At 45.1% G+C, this 16,058-nt stretch overlaps 1 long non-coding RNA gene across 1 annotated transcript in view; it reads left to right on the top strand.

Annotated features, from left to right (window-relative positions):
* The first annotated feature begins 7,105 nt into the window (after positions 1-7,105).
* Positions 7,106-16,058, top strand: part of LOC138746929 (uncharacterized) — a 30,385-nt gene continuing 21,432 nt past the window's right edge. The window contains exon 1 of the long non-coding RNA XR_011347192.1: positions 7,106-7,279. This is a non-coding gene — a long non-coding RNA (uncharacterized lncRNA). The remainder of the gene's footprint in view (positions 7,280-16,058) is intronic.

Here is a 16,058-nt window from a genome sequence, read left to right on the forward strand (position 1 = left end):
AAATATCCCTGTAGTTATAACAGCAAAAACATTTTTTTGTAAGCTCAGCTTACATATGTATTGTCTCACCACTAGGCAGGCAAATCGGCCCCACTAATAAGCCACGCGGCGGGGCAGCCGGCCAAAATGGCGCCATCGGGGGTGTTCCCTTCCTCCCAGCACAAGGTTCAGAAGCCCGCGCTGGGGGACCACGTGACGCCTGGGTGACGTCAGCGCCCTCCAGCGCAGTTCTCAGCCAGGTCCGGGCTGGGAGTATTAAGTACAGCCCAGCAGCCTGCAATAAACCAGTCTGCTCACTGAGCTTGTGTGTGTTATTGCAGGAGCAGTGGAGCTGCCACTGCAATCCCAACTGGTTCAAACGTCTTTGAACCCATCATGAGCGAGCCTGGGATCAGCGCTATAGCCGTGAAACTGCCTGAATTCTGGGTTCAGTAGCCAGAGACCTGGTTCGGCCACACGGAGGCTCAGTTTCACCTCCACCAGATTTCATCCGACACGACCAAATTCTACCATGTGGTCGCTGCCCTGGACCAGGCCACCACCAGACGCATGCTGCACCTCGTTCAGCACCCACCCACTGAAGACAAATACGAGACCATTAAGCGAGTGCTTCCCGAATCCTTCGGACTATCCAGGCACCAATGTGCCGCTCGGATGCAGCACCTCGGCGCCCTGGGCGACAGGTCCCCGATAGAGCTGATGGACGAGATGCTCACGCTCATGGGTGAGCACACCAACTGCCCACTCTTCGAGCACACTTTCCTCGATCATATGCTCGGGGACATCCGGCCGCTGCTGGTTCAGGAGAGCTTCACTGACCCGAGGGAGGTCGCCCAGAAGGCCCAAGAGCTATGGCTCGCACGATTCCCAGAGGGCTCAGCGGTCCAGCAGGTCATGAAGCACGGGCACGACCATACCAAGTCCGCCCCTAGCGCTGCGGTAGAGCATCTGGCCCCTGCAGGGGCCCCCAAGAGCATAACCAAGACCACAGCATCCACTCCAGGCCTCTGCTTCTACCACCAGCGCTGGGGAGCCGAGGCTCGGAAGTGTCGTCAGCCCTGCTCATTCCAGGGAAATGACTAGGCCAGCCACTGTTAATGGCTACAGCGGCTGGCCAAGGACACAGCCTTCTCTATCTGCGGGACTTGGTCAGCAGCCGGAGGTTCCTCGTTGACACTGGAGCCCAGATCAGCGTCATTCTGGCCATGGCCGTTGAGTCCAGGAACCGACCTCATGGACCTCCCCTCTGTGTGGCCGACGCAACAGAAATCTAGATGTATGGAGACAAGACAGTCCACTTCCAGATCAGCCAACAAAATTTCGCATGGAGGTTCATCATCTTGTCCCTCCTGACTACCATCCTGGGTGCAGACTTCCTCCTCACACATGAGCTTCTGGTGGACATTCGAGGTAGGCACTTGATGGACACCTGTACCTTCCAGGCCGTTCGCCTTGACGCCTCCCGCTTGGAGCAACCGCAGATGGCCACGATCAGCACGCCCAGAGATGAGTTCCAGCAAATCCTGGACGAGTTCCTGACATTCCTCAAGCCACAGTTCTCCACTGCCTCGCCGCGGCATGGGGTATTCCACCACATCTCCACCCAGGGCCCACCAGTTCACGCCAAGGCACGCCGGCTCCCGCCTGACAAGCTCCAGGTGGTGAAGGAGGGGTTTTCGCACCTGTTGGAACTGGGGATCATTCGGTGGTCCGACAGCCCATGAGCCTCACTGCTCAACCTGGTCCCGAAAGCCTCCGGCGACTGGTGTCCCTGCGGAGACCATCGATGGCTCAACAATGCAACAGTTCCTGGCTGTTACCCCATCCTTCACATCCAAGACTTTTTGGCCAACCTGCACGGTGCAAGGGTTTCCTCCAAGGTTGACCTGGTGCGTGGATATCACCAGTTCCCGGTGCACCCTGAGGACATACCCAAGATGGCCGGGATGTGGATCATAGGCATATATGGCAGGGAAACCGGCTCTTCAGCTGTCATCTTCATGCTGATCACTCTGGACAATGAAGATTTTGCTTCCTGAACACCTTTGGGTGTATTTTATGGATACTGGGCTGCTGATCACGAAAATCACCTGAAAATTTTCCTATCATGTGCCATTTCTTTAGATGTAACCTATTTTTGTAATTTCCTATCCTATTTTAAGTCTATTTCAAGTATACAAAACCACGAAGTGCAACATGTCATCGAAAATTCATTTTCTGCATTTTCACTTGAACTTCTTCCCGGCTGATCTTGGTGCCATCATTTATGCTTCAGCAGGACATTGCGACCATGGAAAAGCGGTATCAGGGCAACTGGAATCCATGACTGCTGGCCGACTATTGTTGGACACTGACATGAGAGGCATCAGATGCTGAGTACAAATGAAGATGAGCAGCAAAACATTTTTAGGACAGTTGAACTGATGCAACGTGTCGGCATCATTATGCGATTAAACACTCTACATTCAGTAACTGTTCATTTCATGTTTCTCCAACTTCCTACTGACACAGCCAATGTGAAGTTATCTTTGTTCAGCTTGAAGTTCTCTATCATATCCCCAATTAATTTTTAGGAAGCAACCCTTCTGAAAAAATGTGTTGTCCGGCATTAATCCCATTTTTTAAAATTCACCCCACATTCCTATCTACTCTCCACTCATTTCTGCAATTAAGATTTAACCCACAAACTGGTACTTCTTGGAGATGTGAGAAGCCCTCAGGGGAAACCCATACAGTCACAGGGAATGTGCAAACTCTGCACAGACGGTGGTGGATGCCCGGATCTTCATTGCCGTGAGGCAGTAGCTCGACAAGCTGAGTCCCTGTGCCACTACCCTTGTGGTCAGTGGAAGTGAATGAATGGGACGGAGGGCTCAGGCTCACACATTGGAAGGTCCAGGGGTAAGAACGGCAGCTGAAGGGTTAACTCAGTAATCCTGGGCTCCTGAATTCAGACAATAACAGCCTCAAACAGTTTATAGCAATGAAACAAGACAGAAATGTTAGGATTAAATTTTGAAAGACATTGATGCTCTCCAGACACTTTACATAAAACTGGTTTTAACCCGCCTGACATTTTCTGTGCAACATCCTTGCTCATGTTGGCAATGCTGAAATGATGGGCCTGTCCCAGGCTCTTCATCCCTCTGGGCCTATTCTAGCTTGTGCTATCACAGCCGTTCAGGATGAGGTCTTTGAATGCATTGGCTTCATGGTTCACATATATAAGGGCAGATTCCACCAACTCCATTGCCTCTCCAGTCTTGTTCAAAGTTCAACACTGGAAACACAGATGGATCCCACAAACAGCCCTGAGCTAAACCACAAGCTGATCGAAGAGCAGATTTTAAAAATATCACGTGGTAGAAGCCGATCCGGCCCTTGAAACTGGTGCCGCCCAATTGCAACCAAATTAACCTACCACCCCGTATGTTTTGGAATGTGGGAGAAAATCCAGGCGGAAATGGGGAAAATGTACAAACTACTTACAGACAGTGCCAGATTTGAACCCGGTTCACTGACACAGTAACCGGTTGATTTTGTTAAAGGTGAATTCTGCTTCATGCTTGCAGCATGAGCCACTCTTTTTCATGCAATAGACGGGCCAATTTGCTGCTTGTTTCTGGATTCTCAAACTAATGCGATTATCCACTAATAGAATTGGGCTCCAGTTCCTGAAACAGAACTAAACTGAGGTTGACATGCCAAGCAATTCCATCAGCCTCATTACTGAGACACATTCCTAAGCAGTACCATTTCCTATTACTGGAAGACCTGCAGGCGTGCCAAGAATGTTTGCTACCCATCTCCTAATTCCAGTGCAATGTGTCTGGTTAACTAACCTGCCCATTACCCCATGACATGTCCACGCAGAAGAACATAAGAAATAGGTTCGTTGAGACTGCTGCACCATTCAATGATCTGATGATGGCCTCATCTGCCTCCCTTTTCCCCAACTATGTAGACATCTATCCAACCTTGTCTTCAATATATTTACTAAAGTAGCCCCCACTGGTTCAATGGGTGGTGAATTCCATAGATTCACCACCCTCTGGAGGAAAGCAGTTCCTCCTCATCTCCATCCTAAATCTATTCCCCTAATTCTTGAGACTATGTCCCCTAGTTCTGGGGAAATAATTTACCTCCCTCTATCTTATCTATGCCTTTCATAATTTTATACGTTTCTATAGAATACCCTCCCATTCAAGTACAGTCCCAAATTACTCAATATTTCCTCATAGGCTCATCTCTGGAATCAACCTGGTGAACCTCCTCTGCACCGCCTCCAAAGCCAGTACATCTTTCCTCAAGTCAGGAGAGCAGAACTGCAAGGAAGGAGTCAGTTCAGAAAGGTGTTGCCTTCATTCACTTGACAAACATCAATATACCTGGGTTGGGGGGGGGGGTTTGCTATTGACCAGAACTGGATGAATCACTGAAATATCTTATTCAGGTAGTCAGCTGGTGGGTATCCTTTGGTGAATGGCTACTCTACCCTCTGCTCAAATCATTTTACACTTATGACAATGTGGCCCAGTAGCACAACAGCACCATCTACAAATCTACTGACAATACCACAGTATAAAAAGGGCCAATGAGTCTCTGAACAGGAGGAAGATTGAAAACTTGGCCGAACAGTGCACCAACAACAACTTCACACTCAATGTCACCAAAACCAAGAAGCTGATTGTGAATTTCAGGAGGGGAAAACCAAAGGTGTTCATTGCACTGATCTTTGAGGGAACAGAGGTGGAGAGGGTGAGCAAATTTAAATTCCTTGGAGTCACTCTCTCGGAGGACCTTTCCTGGACCCAACACACAAATGGCATCGTGAAGAAAGCTCGGCATCGTGCCTACTTCCTCAGGAGTTTACAGAGGTTTGGTATGACACTGAAAACCTTGGCAAACTTCTACAGATATGTAGTGCAAAGTGTGCTGACCAGTAGCTGCCTCACAGCCTGGTATGGGGGTGCCAATACCCCTGAGTGGAAAGCCCTGCAAGACATAGTGGACACAGCCCAGGACATCACAAGCAAAACCCTCCCCACTATCGAGAACATCTACAGGGAACACTGCCATTGGAGAGCAGCAGCGATCATCAAGGATCCACACCTCCCAGCATGCGCTTTGTTCTCGCTGCTGCCATCAGGAAAGAGGTATCGGTGCCACAAGACTCACATCACCAGGTTCAGGAACAGCTGCTACCCCTCCACCATCAGACTCCTCAACGACAAACTCAATCAGGGACTCATTCAAGGACTCTTACTTTGTGCATTATTTATTACTGAATATTTATTTTCTCTATTGCAATTATTTTGTTTTCTTTCTTTGTTTAGATTTTTCTTTTGTGTACAGGGTACTGATCTTTCTTGAGTGCATTTATTTTTGCACTTCTGATAAGTAAAAATTCTGCCTGACTCACAGGAAAAAGAATCTCAGGGTTGGATGTGATGTCATGTATGTCCTCTGGGAATAAATCTGAATTTTGAACCTCTGATCACTCTGAGGGCTAGCCACCATCCACAAGGCACCTCAGAGGTGTGATAGGAGACTCTTGCCTGGATGAAGTCCAGTTGCCCAGCTATGGGAACAAGATCTTCTGGCTAGAAAGGGGGGAGAAAAAATTCACAAGGGCGCTGGTGGAACTGGAAGGCTGGAGAAATGAGAGTCTGGTACTTTTGTCCCCGGATTTACAGAAGTGATCCTATAGAAGTTCATAAACTCAAGAGGAGTATATATAAGGTGAATCTTCAAAGTTTCGATCCCAGGGTAAGGGGAGTCTAAAACTAGAGGTGAGGGGGAAGTCATTCAAAGAGACCAGTTGAGAGGCAACTTTGTTGTACAGTGTGTGTGGAATAAGCTCCCAGAGGAAGTGATAGTGATTACAGATACAATTACAGCATTTAAAAGATATGTGCATGGACTGGAAAGGTTGAAAAGAATAGGGGCCAAGTGCAGGCAAATGAATCACCAAGAAGATGAGTGGTTGACAGTGTTACGGGCCCAAAGGACCCCAAAACCCAGCAGCATTAGACATTCACCAAGACAAGTGGCTTTCAAAACAAAAGTTATTTTTAATCAACTTTAAACATGAAAATAGAATCAAACATAACTCTATACTTAACTAACCCAAATTAACCACCTTCTAATTCTAAGCGCACGTGTATGTATAAATTCAAGAAAACTTATTTGGTTCACAGTTCAACCTCACTTCTTCCAACTTCTCTGGTTGCAGGCAATCACCATTCTGTGCACAGAATTTAACATGTATAAAGTTCACCAGGCTTGGTGCTTGAAAGGTAAATATTTACTGCTCAGGAAGGTTCTTGTAGGGTTTGCAGAGAAAGATACTTGTGGCTCCAGGATTTCCACAATTGAGGGACCACCACTAGTCACCTCAGGGTCTCGCTGATGAAACTTGTCCCATCAGGGTCTTCTAGATAATAACCTCTTTCTTCAAGCTACCAGAGAGTTCCATTTCTTCCTCTATTTGAAGAGAAACATCAGACAGATAGCACTTCCAACCATCTATTGCTTTGGAACTTGTTTTCATCAGTTTTCCCTGGATTACATTTTTCATTTACTCATCAGTGTCCCACACACTGACGGACTGACTGAACTGTTAACTCTCTCTCTCTTTTCCAACTGAAACTCCAGCATGTGACTCACCTCCACCTTCTCCAACAAACATCAGGAGTTCTTTCTTCTGCTCTCATCTGTTGTTAGATAAACAAAATCCAGGAGTGACCTTTCTGTGAGCACTTTGTAGAAAGGGTACTGATAGACAGCATGACTCCAGCAAGACAATGCAAGCATTTTATGACATCAGATCAATTAACACCTACTTGTGAAAGGTGCTTAGCATTCTCCAGAGATCTTGCAGTGTAAATTCTTCAGTCTTTCAAATAAGATCTGTTTTAAAATGTGTATATGTATGTGACCTACTCTAAATCTTATAAAATTCTCCCCAAATATTAATATTGTTACAGCAGGTGAGTGACAAAGGTTCCACCGATGAGAGCACCGAATGCAGGATTACAGTGGTTGGCGACACATCGTGGGCTGAAGGGCCTGTAATGTTCTATGCTTATGTTCCAGCATCTCCAAGTTCCACTGTGAGAGGCATCGTCTTCCCCGAGGGTATACCGCCACTCCTTGATCAAATCCTGGAACACCCTCCCCAGCGGCCTGCAGGGGGCATCTGGACCTGAGAGATTGCTGCGGTTCAAGGAGGTAGCTCCCCTCCACCTTCCCAAGGGCAACTCAGGATGAGCAACAGGTACTGGCCCCTACCTCTAATGTCCACTTGCCTCAATGTCCACTTGCCTGATCACTCTGCCTGTCACGATCATTGTGCTCTTTAGAAATCTGTGATTTCAACCATGTTGAATAATGAAAGAATGCATTGTTAGGACGATGAAACAAACCCTCTCGTCTCTGGGTGCTTTGGGTAGTGCATTTCCTATGAATAATTTAAAGGAACATTAAGGGACAGATATAATGATATCAGCATTCAACAGGCTGTGTGTATTTCAAAAACCCTCAAGGGACAGAGCTGACTCATTTAGTGAAAGCACTGTCCAAAATCATATCATTTTTCAAACATCTTGTCTAACACAGAGAGATAGAAAACAGGAGCAGAAGGCCATTCAGCCTCTTGAACTTGCTCCACCATTCAGTACCATTATGGCTGATCACGCGACTCACTCCCTTATTCCTGCTCCCCTTTAGGCAGTAGGGCCACATCCAACTCCTTTTTGAATATATCGAATGAACCAGCTTCAACAATGTTCAGTGGCTGGGAGTTCCAGAAGTTCACAACTCTCTGGGTGAAGAAGTTTTTCCTCATCTCACTCTTAAATGGCTCCCCTCTTATCCTCCAACTGTGACCCCTTGCCCTGGACTTCCCCAACATCAGGTGGGCACTTCCTGCATCAAATCTGTCCAGTTCTTTCAGTATTTGATACATCTCTCTGAGATCCCCTCTCATTCTTCTGAATTCCAATGGAATTGGAATTTAATGCAGACAAGTGTGAGGTGTTGCATTTTGGAAGGGCAAACCAAGAAAATAGTGGGGAACTGAGGAGAGTGGTAGAACAGAGGGATCTGGGAACACAGACACATTATTCCCTGAAAGTGGCATCACAGATGGATAGGGTTGTAAAGAAAGCTTTTGTCATATTGGCCTTCATAAATCAAAGTATTGAGTATAGGAGTTGGGATGGCATGGTAAAGTTTAATAAGACATTGGTGAGGCCAAATTTGGAGTATTGTGTGCAGTTTTGGTCACCTAACTACAGGAAAGATATCAGTAAGATTGAAAGAGTGCAGAGGAGATTTACTAGGATGTTGCCGAGACTTGAGGAACTGAGTTAAACAGGTTAGGACATTATTCCCAGGAGTGTAGAAGAATGAGGGGAGATTTGATAGAGGTATTTAAAATTATGAGGGAGGTAAACATAGTAAATGTAGATAGGCTTTTTCCACTGAGGGAAGGTGAGGGCATGGGTTAAGGGTGAAAGGGGAAATGTTTAGGGGGAGCGTGAGGGGAAATTTCTTCACACAGAGCGTGGTGGGAGTGTGGAACGAGCTGCCAGCTGAGGTGGTGAACGCAGGCTCAGTTTTAACATTTAAGAAGAATTTGGACAAGTACTTGGAGTTGAGACTAGGCAGAATTATAGTTCGACAGAGATTAGAAGGATAGAGAACCTGTTTTCTGAGTTCTAATCTTCTATAGTTGTATAATCATGATCTTATCCAGTCTCTCTTCATCTGTCAGTCTTGCCATCCCAGGGATCACTGATAAACCTTCACTGCACCCCCTCAAAAGCAAGAATTCTGAGAAAAAATTCCAATGCGATGTTCTCTGCATTTGGTAGGAACTGTTCCCTTTTCCTCCTGTTGCATTGGCCCTGCTGATGGCTACAAAGAGAATCGTAAGATCGTACGCTGATTACTGTTGAGAAGGAGGTTGTTCCAGATCATCATCCAGCTACCACCTTAGTTCCATTGCATTGTCTTCTTCCGCAAGTTCCTAATCAGCTCTCCTTTTGAAATACCTCATTGATTTTGGCCCCATCTCTCCCCTCAAGAAGTGAGATCCATAAACACTCATAGATCATGAGGTGGTACAATTAGTGCCTCGCTCTCACAACACCAATGACCCAGGTTGGAATCCAGGGCTGTCTATAAGGAGTTTGTATATTCTCCCCTTGTCTGCGTGGGTTTCCTCCAGATGCTCCAGTTTCCTCTCATGATCTAAAGACATATGGGGGATTGTAGGTTAATTGGTCATTTGGGTGTATTTGGCAGAGCAGGTGCGTGGACAGGAAGGGCCTTTTACTGCTCTGTATGTCTAAATTAAATTAAATCAATAGAGTTGGTGTTACGATCACTCTGGCCCTGTTGGGTATAATCTGGGGGGGGGGTGGGGGGGCAGTTGGGGTTATCTTTTCACCTGTGGTTTATATACCAGTTTTCATTAATTTTTAAATGAAAGGTGTGCCCTCGCGTGCCAACTTCAACACGAGCTGGCTGGATAGCACGCACATCTTGGCTTTTCATTTCACCATTGTGGCAATGTACAGGCCCTACATCCCACCATGTCTGTGTAGGCCAGCACTTCATCAGCAAGGCTCATTTCATTTTATGACATTCAGCTTTCAATGGCACATCCTCAACTGTATAGTTCTTCAGCACATGAGAAACAGGAGCAGGAGTCGGCCCATGGAGCCGGCTCTGCATTCCAATAAGGTCATGGCTGCTCTGACTATGGATTCAGCTCCACCTACTTGCCTCTTCCCCAGAGATCTTAATTCCCCGACAATGCAAAATCAACCTATCTGCACCTTAATCATTGAACATTACAGCACAGAACAGGTCCTTCAGCCCATGATGTTGTGCTGACCCATACAAGCCTAATCCAGACCACACAAGAACTCCCTATTTTCCCTGATGTATCGAACAGCTTTATCATTGAGGGGAGGTTTGCACTTTGAGAGGAATTGATGCACTATCAGTGGGAGTGTATGCTGTCAGTGGGACCGTTGCACTGAGAGGTTTGTACTGTCAATGGGACCGTTGCACTGAGAGCATTGAACTGCTGTCAGTGGGACTGTTGGACTGAGAGGTTTGCACTGTCAATGGGAGCGTTGCAGTGAGAGCGTTGTACTGTCAATAGGACTGTTGCACTGAGAGGTTTGTACTGTCAATGGGAGTATTATACTATCAATGGCACCATTGCACTGAGAGCATTGTACTGTCAGTGGGAACGTTATACTGTCAGTGGGAACGTTGTACTGTCAGTGGGAGTGTCGTATTGTTAGTGGGACCATTGCACTGAGAGGTTTGTATTGAAAGTGGGAGCATTGGACTGTCAGTGGGAACGTTGTACTGTCAGTGGGAGTGTCGTATTGTAAGTGGGGCCATTGCACTGAGAGGTTTGTACTGTCAGTGGGAGCGTTGCACTGGAAAATTAAATGTATTATTTCTTTTGCAAATTTATTTAAGGAAGGTTGTTTAATATATTTTGAACATCTGGCAAGTAAAAATGACTTACCAAATATTCATTTTTTTAGATATTTACAGATTAGAAATTTCTTAAATACCATGTTACTGGACCTTCATTTGTATATCCACCAGATCTAGTGGATAATATTTTTCAACTGAATCCTTCGTAAAGGATTAATTAGAAATATATAGATCATTGAATTTATATCCAGTATTTCACGATAAGATTAAAAAGGCTTTGGAATTTGAACTTGAAAGACTCTTATTGGAGGATCTATGAGACAAGATTCTTAAATTGGTGAATACATTTTCAATATGCGCCCGACATTCATTAATCCAATTCAAAGTTTTGCATTGTATTCACTTGTCCAAAGATAAGATAGTTTGTATCTTTTCTAATACTTGTGACAGATGCAAATTTGATATTGCTACATGGACACATATGTGTTGGTCTTGTCCATCCTGAGAAATCGATCGGAAAGAATTTTTAAAAATCTTTTCAACTATATTTCAGGTGGAGCTACAACCCAGCCCAGTAACGGCTCTTTTTCAGGGTTATTGACCCAGACATAGGGAGTTTTTCTGTACCTGCACATTGTTGGCTAGAAGAGCCATCTATTTCAAATGGAAAGACTCTAGACTTCCAACAGGGTTTCAATGGTTCTCTCATATTATGTCCTGTTTAAGTTTAGAAAAAAATTGGATATCATGTATTTGAGTCATCAGTGAAATTCGAAGATACATAGTGACCTTTTATGTCTTATTTTCATTTGATGGAAATGTTTTTAATGTGATTAGATGGACTCACTCTTCCAGATGAGATATAGTCAAGGATATAGTTCACGGTCTGAATCAAAAGCTACAAAATATATGTAGCCCTCAGGATAAGATGCTCAGATGGGGTATTTTTTCGGTTAGTTTTCTTTTTTTTAATACAGTGGATTAGATGGGGTTTTATATATATGTATATCCATTGGATATACTAACGTCGAAGTACTCGAGATGGCAGAGGTCGACAGCATCGAGTCCACGCTGCTGAAGATCCAGCTGCGCTGGTTGGGTCACGTCTCCAGAATGGAGGACCATCGCCTTCCCAAGATCGTGTTATATGGCGAGCTCTCCACTGGCCACCATGACAGAGGTGCACCAAAGAAAAGGTACAAGGACTGCCTAAAGAAATCTCTTGGTGCCTGCCCCATTGACCACCGCCAGTGGGCTGATCTCGCCTCAAACCGTGCATCTTGGCGCCTCACAGTTTGGTGGGCAGCAACCTCCTTTGAAGAAGACCGCAGAGCCCACCTCACTGACAAAAGGCAAAGGAGGAAAAACCCAACCCCAACCAACCAATTTTCCCCTGCAGCCGCTGCAACTGTGTCTGCCTGTCCCGCATCGGACTTGTCAGCCACAAACGAGCCTGCAGCTGACGTGGACTTTTACCCCCTCCATAAATCTTTGTCCGCGAAGCCAAGCCAAAGATATGTATGTATATATGGATATATATAATATTTTTGATGTCTTTGCCGTCTTCAACCAGTGCAGTGGAGGGGGGACTGAGTTCATACTGTTTGAAGTTTTATCTTGATATACACACACATATGTGATATTGTATTTCAGTTTTGTTGAAAAAGAAAGAATGAGCTGATCTATTGCCCTCCTGTATGCTTCCACATTGCCGTTTGTGATTCTGCCGACAACAGTGGTATCATCTGGCCATCCACACTAGTCCCATTTACCTTCCTCAAGGCCACCACCTTCCGCACCCTGCCTATTTCTGCGCCGGTCTGATCCAAATCCTGTAAGTGATTCCACTGCCTCTTCTGACAGTGAGTTCCGGATATCAACCACTCTCTGTGCAAAAAAAATCTTACTCCTCAGGGTAAGTTTTAAAAATCCTTTGTCTCACCTTATACCTATAATCTCTCGATTTTGATACCCTTGCTTTTGAACATTCTGCAGTTGTGAGACATTGCAGAAATGCAAAATTAATTCTTCACATGAATATCTTCTTTGTTTACTAATCCAGTAAATAATTCTACAAGCAACACCTGTGCTGTTTTGCTTTTCTGCAATTAATCTCACTATTGAATTTAAAAAAATTTGGCAATGATTTTGTCTAATTGATGTATTGCATCTTCAGGCATAATCTTCACAGTGTGAACAGACTAATGCATAGAAACTGGTGCCAGCAGAATGATTAAACAAACGGTGTGAAAAATGATGTGGTTGAAAATATTTGGAGATGCATTCAAGCGAAGAGAAAATTCAAGGATGACACTTTGTTATAAACTGTCCTCTTACATTCTGAGTTGCAACTCATCTGCTCTGCAGTTCCCCGTCTGTTCATTGCTTTGAATAGGAAGGTATGGAGTCAGATACCTTGCTTTCTTCTTAGTGGAGAAGCTGCATTACTCCATTGGTAGTTCAAGTTCACGTTTATTTGTCATCCGATTGTTCCATAACAATCCAACGAAACAGCGTTCTCCAGTCCACGGTGTAGAACAGTGCAAAATGTGTATAGGCTTGACACGCGAACAACATATACACAGTACATATGTACTTGCTTTAAAATAAATAGTATTAATAAACAGTAGAGTCATGGAGAGTTGTTTGAGCAGTCATTTAGCATTCTCACTGCCCGTGGGAAGAAGCTGTTCCTCAGCCTAGTGATGCTGGCTGTGATCCTCCTGGATCTCTTTCCCGATGGATGCTGTGAGCGGGGTGGTAGGGGTCCTCCTTGATTTAAACAATAATCCCATTAAATCACATTGATGGATTGGGGGATTGGGATGGTGGGAGACCCCAATAATCTTCTCTGTTGCTTTTATGGTCTAGTGGATTGACCTCTGATCAGGTGCTCTGCAGCAATCGTGACGGTCTCAATAGAGCTCCTGTAGAAAGTTGACCAAAAGGTGTCCGGTCGCCTTGCCCGCTTCAGTCTTCTCAGGAAGTGCAGTCACTGTTGTGCTTTCTGACAAGTGAGGAGATGTTGTGCGTCCAGGATAGGCCATTTCTTAAATGGGGTTATAGTTTTGGATTATTGATCCAGACACACATATTCAAATCTTGCCAAAATATCTTGAGGATTAAGTTAAATAAAATTTGAAAAATTAATTAAAAAGTAAACACAAAATATTTTGATAAATTTTTAAAATCTCAGCAATGGTACAGATGAAACAACTGGATGGATGCAAAAATAACCAGTTTCCTCATGAAGTTTCCCAGCAGAGGGCCCAAGCTTGAAACGCTGGTTACCCTTTACTTCCTGTGGATGCTGCATGGCCTGCTGAGATTCTCCAGTGTGTCTAGTTTCTTCATGTTGTTCTGGAAAGAAACGATACCCAACCTACCTTAACCCAAGATCCAAATGGAGCAGGATAGGATGGACAGTGATGTGTGTTCAAGTGGGGGAGAGTCTAGTGCGAGCAGATGTGGTTTCAAGATACTGGACTTGTAATTTGTAGAGAGATGTGCAGAAGATGTGCTGAAATTCACTTCTCCTGAGCAGTGAGAGGCAAGCTCATTATTGGCACTTAAAGTGGAGATGAATTTGTTTTTGAAGGATTGGAGGATCTGGCGCAGAGAAGGAGATGAGATGGAGGACAGATCAGCCATGGATTGGTAAGAAAAGCCTGAGTGGCCAATGTAAAAAACCCCTTTAAAACTCATTGCTCTCACCTTAAACCGATATGCTCTTGTTTTTAATCCCCCAGTCATATCTCCTGTATGTTACAAAGGAAGGATTTATCTTATGTCAGACAAAGCTATCAAACAGTTTTGGAGCTGTTATAAACCCATTCCAGCATTTCAAGTTCACTTCCTTGAATGGGCGTTCTCTGTTGGGTTCCCCTCTGATGGTGAGATTTGGGCTCCAATCCCAGGCTGAATGATATTGAGTTAGTTGTCATACACATTGTACAGGGTACATATGCACCATAATTCTTACTTGCTGCTGTGACACTGACCTCTGGGTTTGAGATCAGTAGCTTCAGAGTCAGAAGAAGAATTTGATGTTTTGTGGCAGCATTTGCAGGTGCAAATATTGCTATAAATTTTATTTTTTTTTAAATGTGGAAAAGAAGAGAAAATGAGATGGTGTCTGAAATTCATTGTCCATTCATAAGTCTGATGGTGGCAGGGAAGAAGCTGCTTTTCTACCACTGGGTGTTCATCTTCAGGCTCCTGTACCTCCTTCCGGATGATAGCAGAGTAAAGGGGGCATGGACTGGGTGGTGGGGGTTCTTGAGGATGGAGGCTGCTTTCTTGAGACACCACCTCTTGTGGATGACCTCAATGTAGTGAAGGCTGATGCCCATGATGGTACTGGCTGTGTTCACAGCTGCCTGATATCTGTTCCTGTCCTGAGCATTGGCACCTCTTTAACCTGCTGCAACCAGAATGCTCTCTGTGGTAGAAATTCGCCACCCATGTTGTTATGATGAAGGCAGCCAACACCATCAAGGATCCCCATCCCCCTCGTCACAACCTCCTCACTGCTGCCTTCAGACAGAAAGTACAGGAGCCTGACGACCAGCACCTCTAGGTTCAAGAAGTTTCTTTCCAAAGGCTATCAGACCCTTGAGCCTCCCTTTGCTGCACTAATCAGGGACTGCTCTGACACCACAAAGGTTTCATCTGCACTAATGCTCATCATATTTTTGCACTAGAATTATTATGAATTCAGATGCTGTGATTGTAGTAAAAACACAGAAATGCTGGCAGAACAGATGGCGATAGCCTTTGTAGCACCAGCGATCGGGACCGCGGTTTAAATTCTGCGCTGTTTGTACGTACTCCCCGTGTTCTGCATGGGTTTCCCGCAGGAGCTCCGGTTTCCTCCCACCCTTCAAAATCGTACCGGCGGGTGTAGGTTACTTGGGTGTAAATTGGGTGGCACGGACTCGTGGGCCAAAATGGCCTGTTACTGTGCTGTATGTCTAAATTTTTAAAAAAACTCAGCAGGTCTCGCGGCGACCATCAGAGGTAAAGAGTTCTGACATTTCGGGCCTGAGCCCTTGAGTAAGAATTAGGTGGGATCCTGAATAAACAGCTGGGGAGAAGGGAAGAAAGAGTGGGATATGGGGAATCTAAAACGAAAGGGCATAGAATTAAAGTGAGAGGGGAAAAATTTACTTCCTGAGGAGGGTCAGGCTACCGGCCAGCACCATAACAACGTTCTGCAGAAGTACAACGGAGTGTCCTCATTGGCTGTGATATGGTAGCTGCAAGGCATCAGATCGGAGGTCAGTATGGAGAGTGATTAAAACTGCTGAGAAGATTACTGAGGTCTGCTTTCCCTCTATCAACAACATCTACAGGAAGTGGTGCTTAAAGAGGGGCCAGAGAATCATTGAGGACCCTTACCATCCAGCCCACAGAATCTTTGAAACATTACATTCAAGGAAGAGGTCCAGGATTATTTAAAAAACAGGGGCTGGGAGATGGCTTCTTCCTGCAGGTGGTGAGACTGATGAACAATCCTAGGAACCCATAAATTATTTTTCTCTCTATTTATTTTGGATCGCTCTGTATATATGTCATTTGTGTGTTGG

Source organism: Narcine bancroftii, chromosome 12, assembly GCF_036971445.1.
Source record: "Narcine bancroftii isolate sNarBan1 chromosome 12, sNarBan1.hap1, whole genome shotgun sequence".
In the NCBI taxonomy this organism is placed as follows: Eukaryota; Metazoa; Chordata; class Chondrichthyes; order Torpediniformes; family Narcinidae; genus Narcine; species Narcine bancroftii.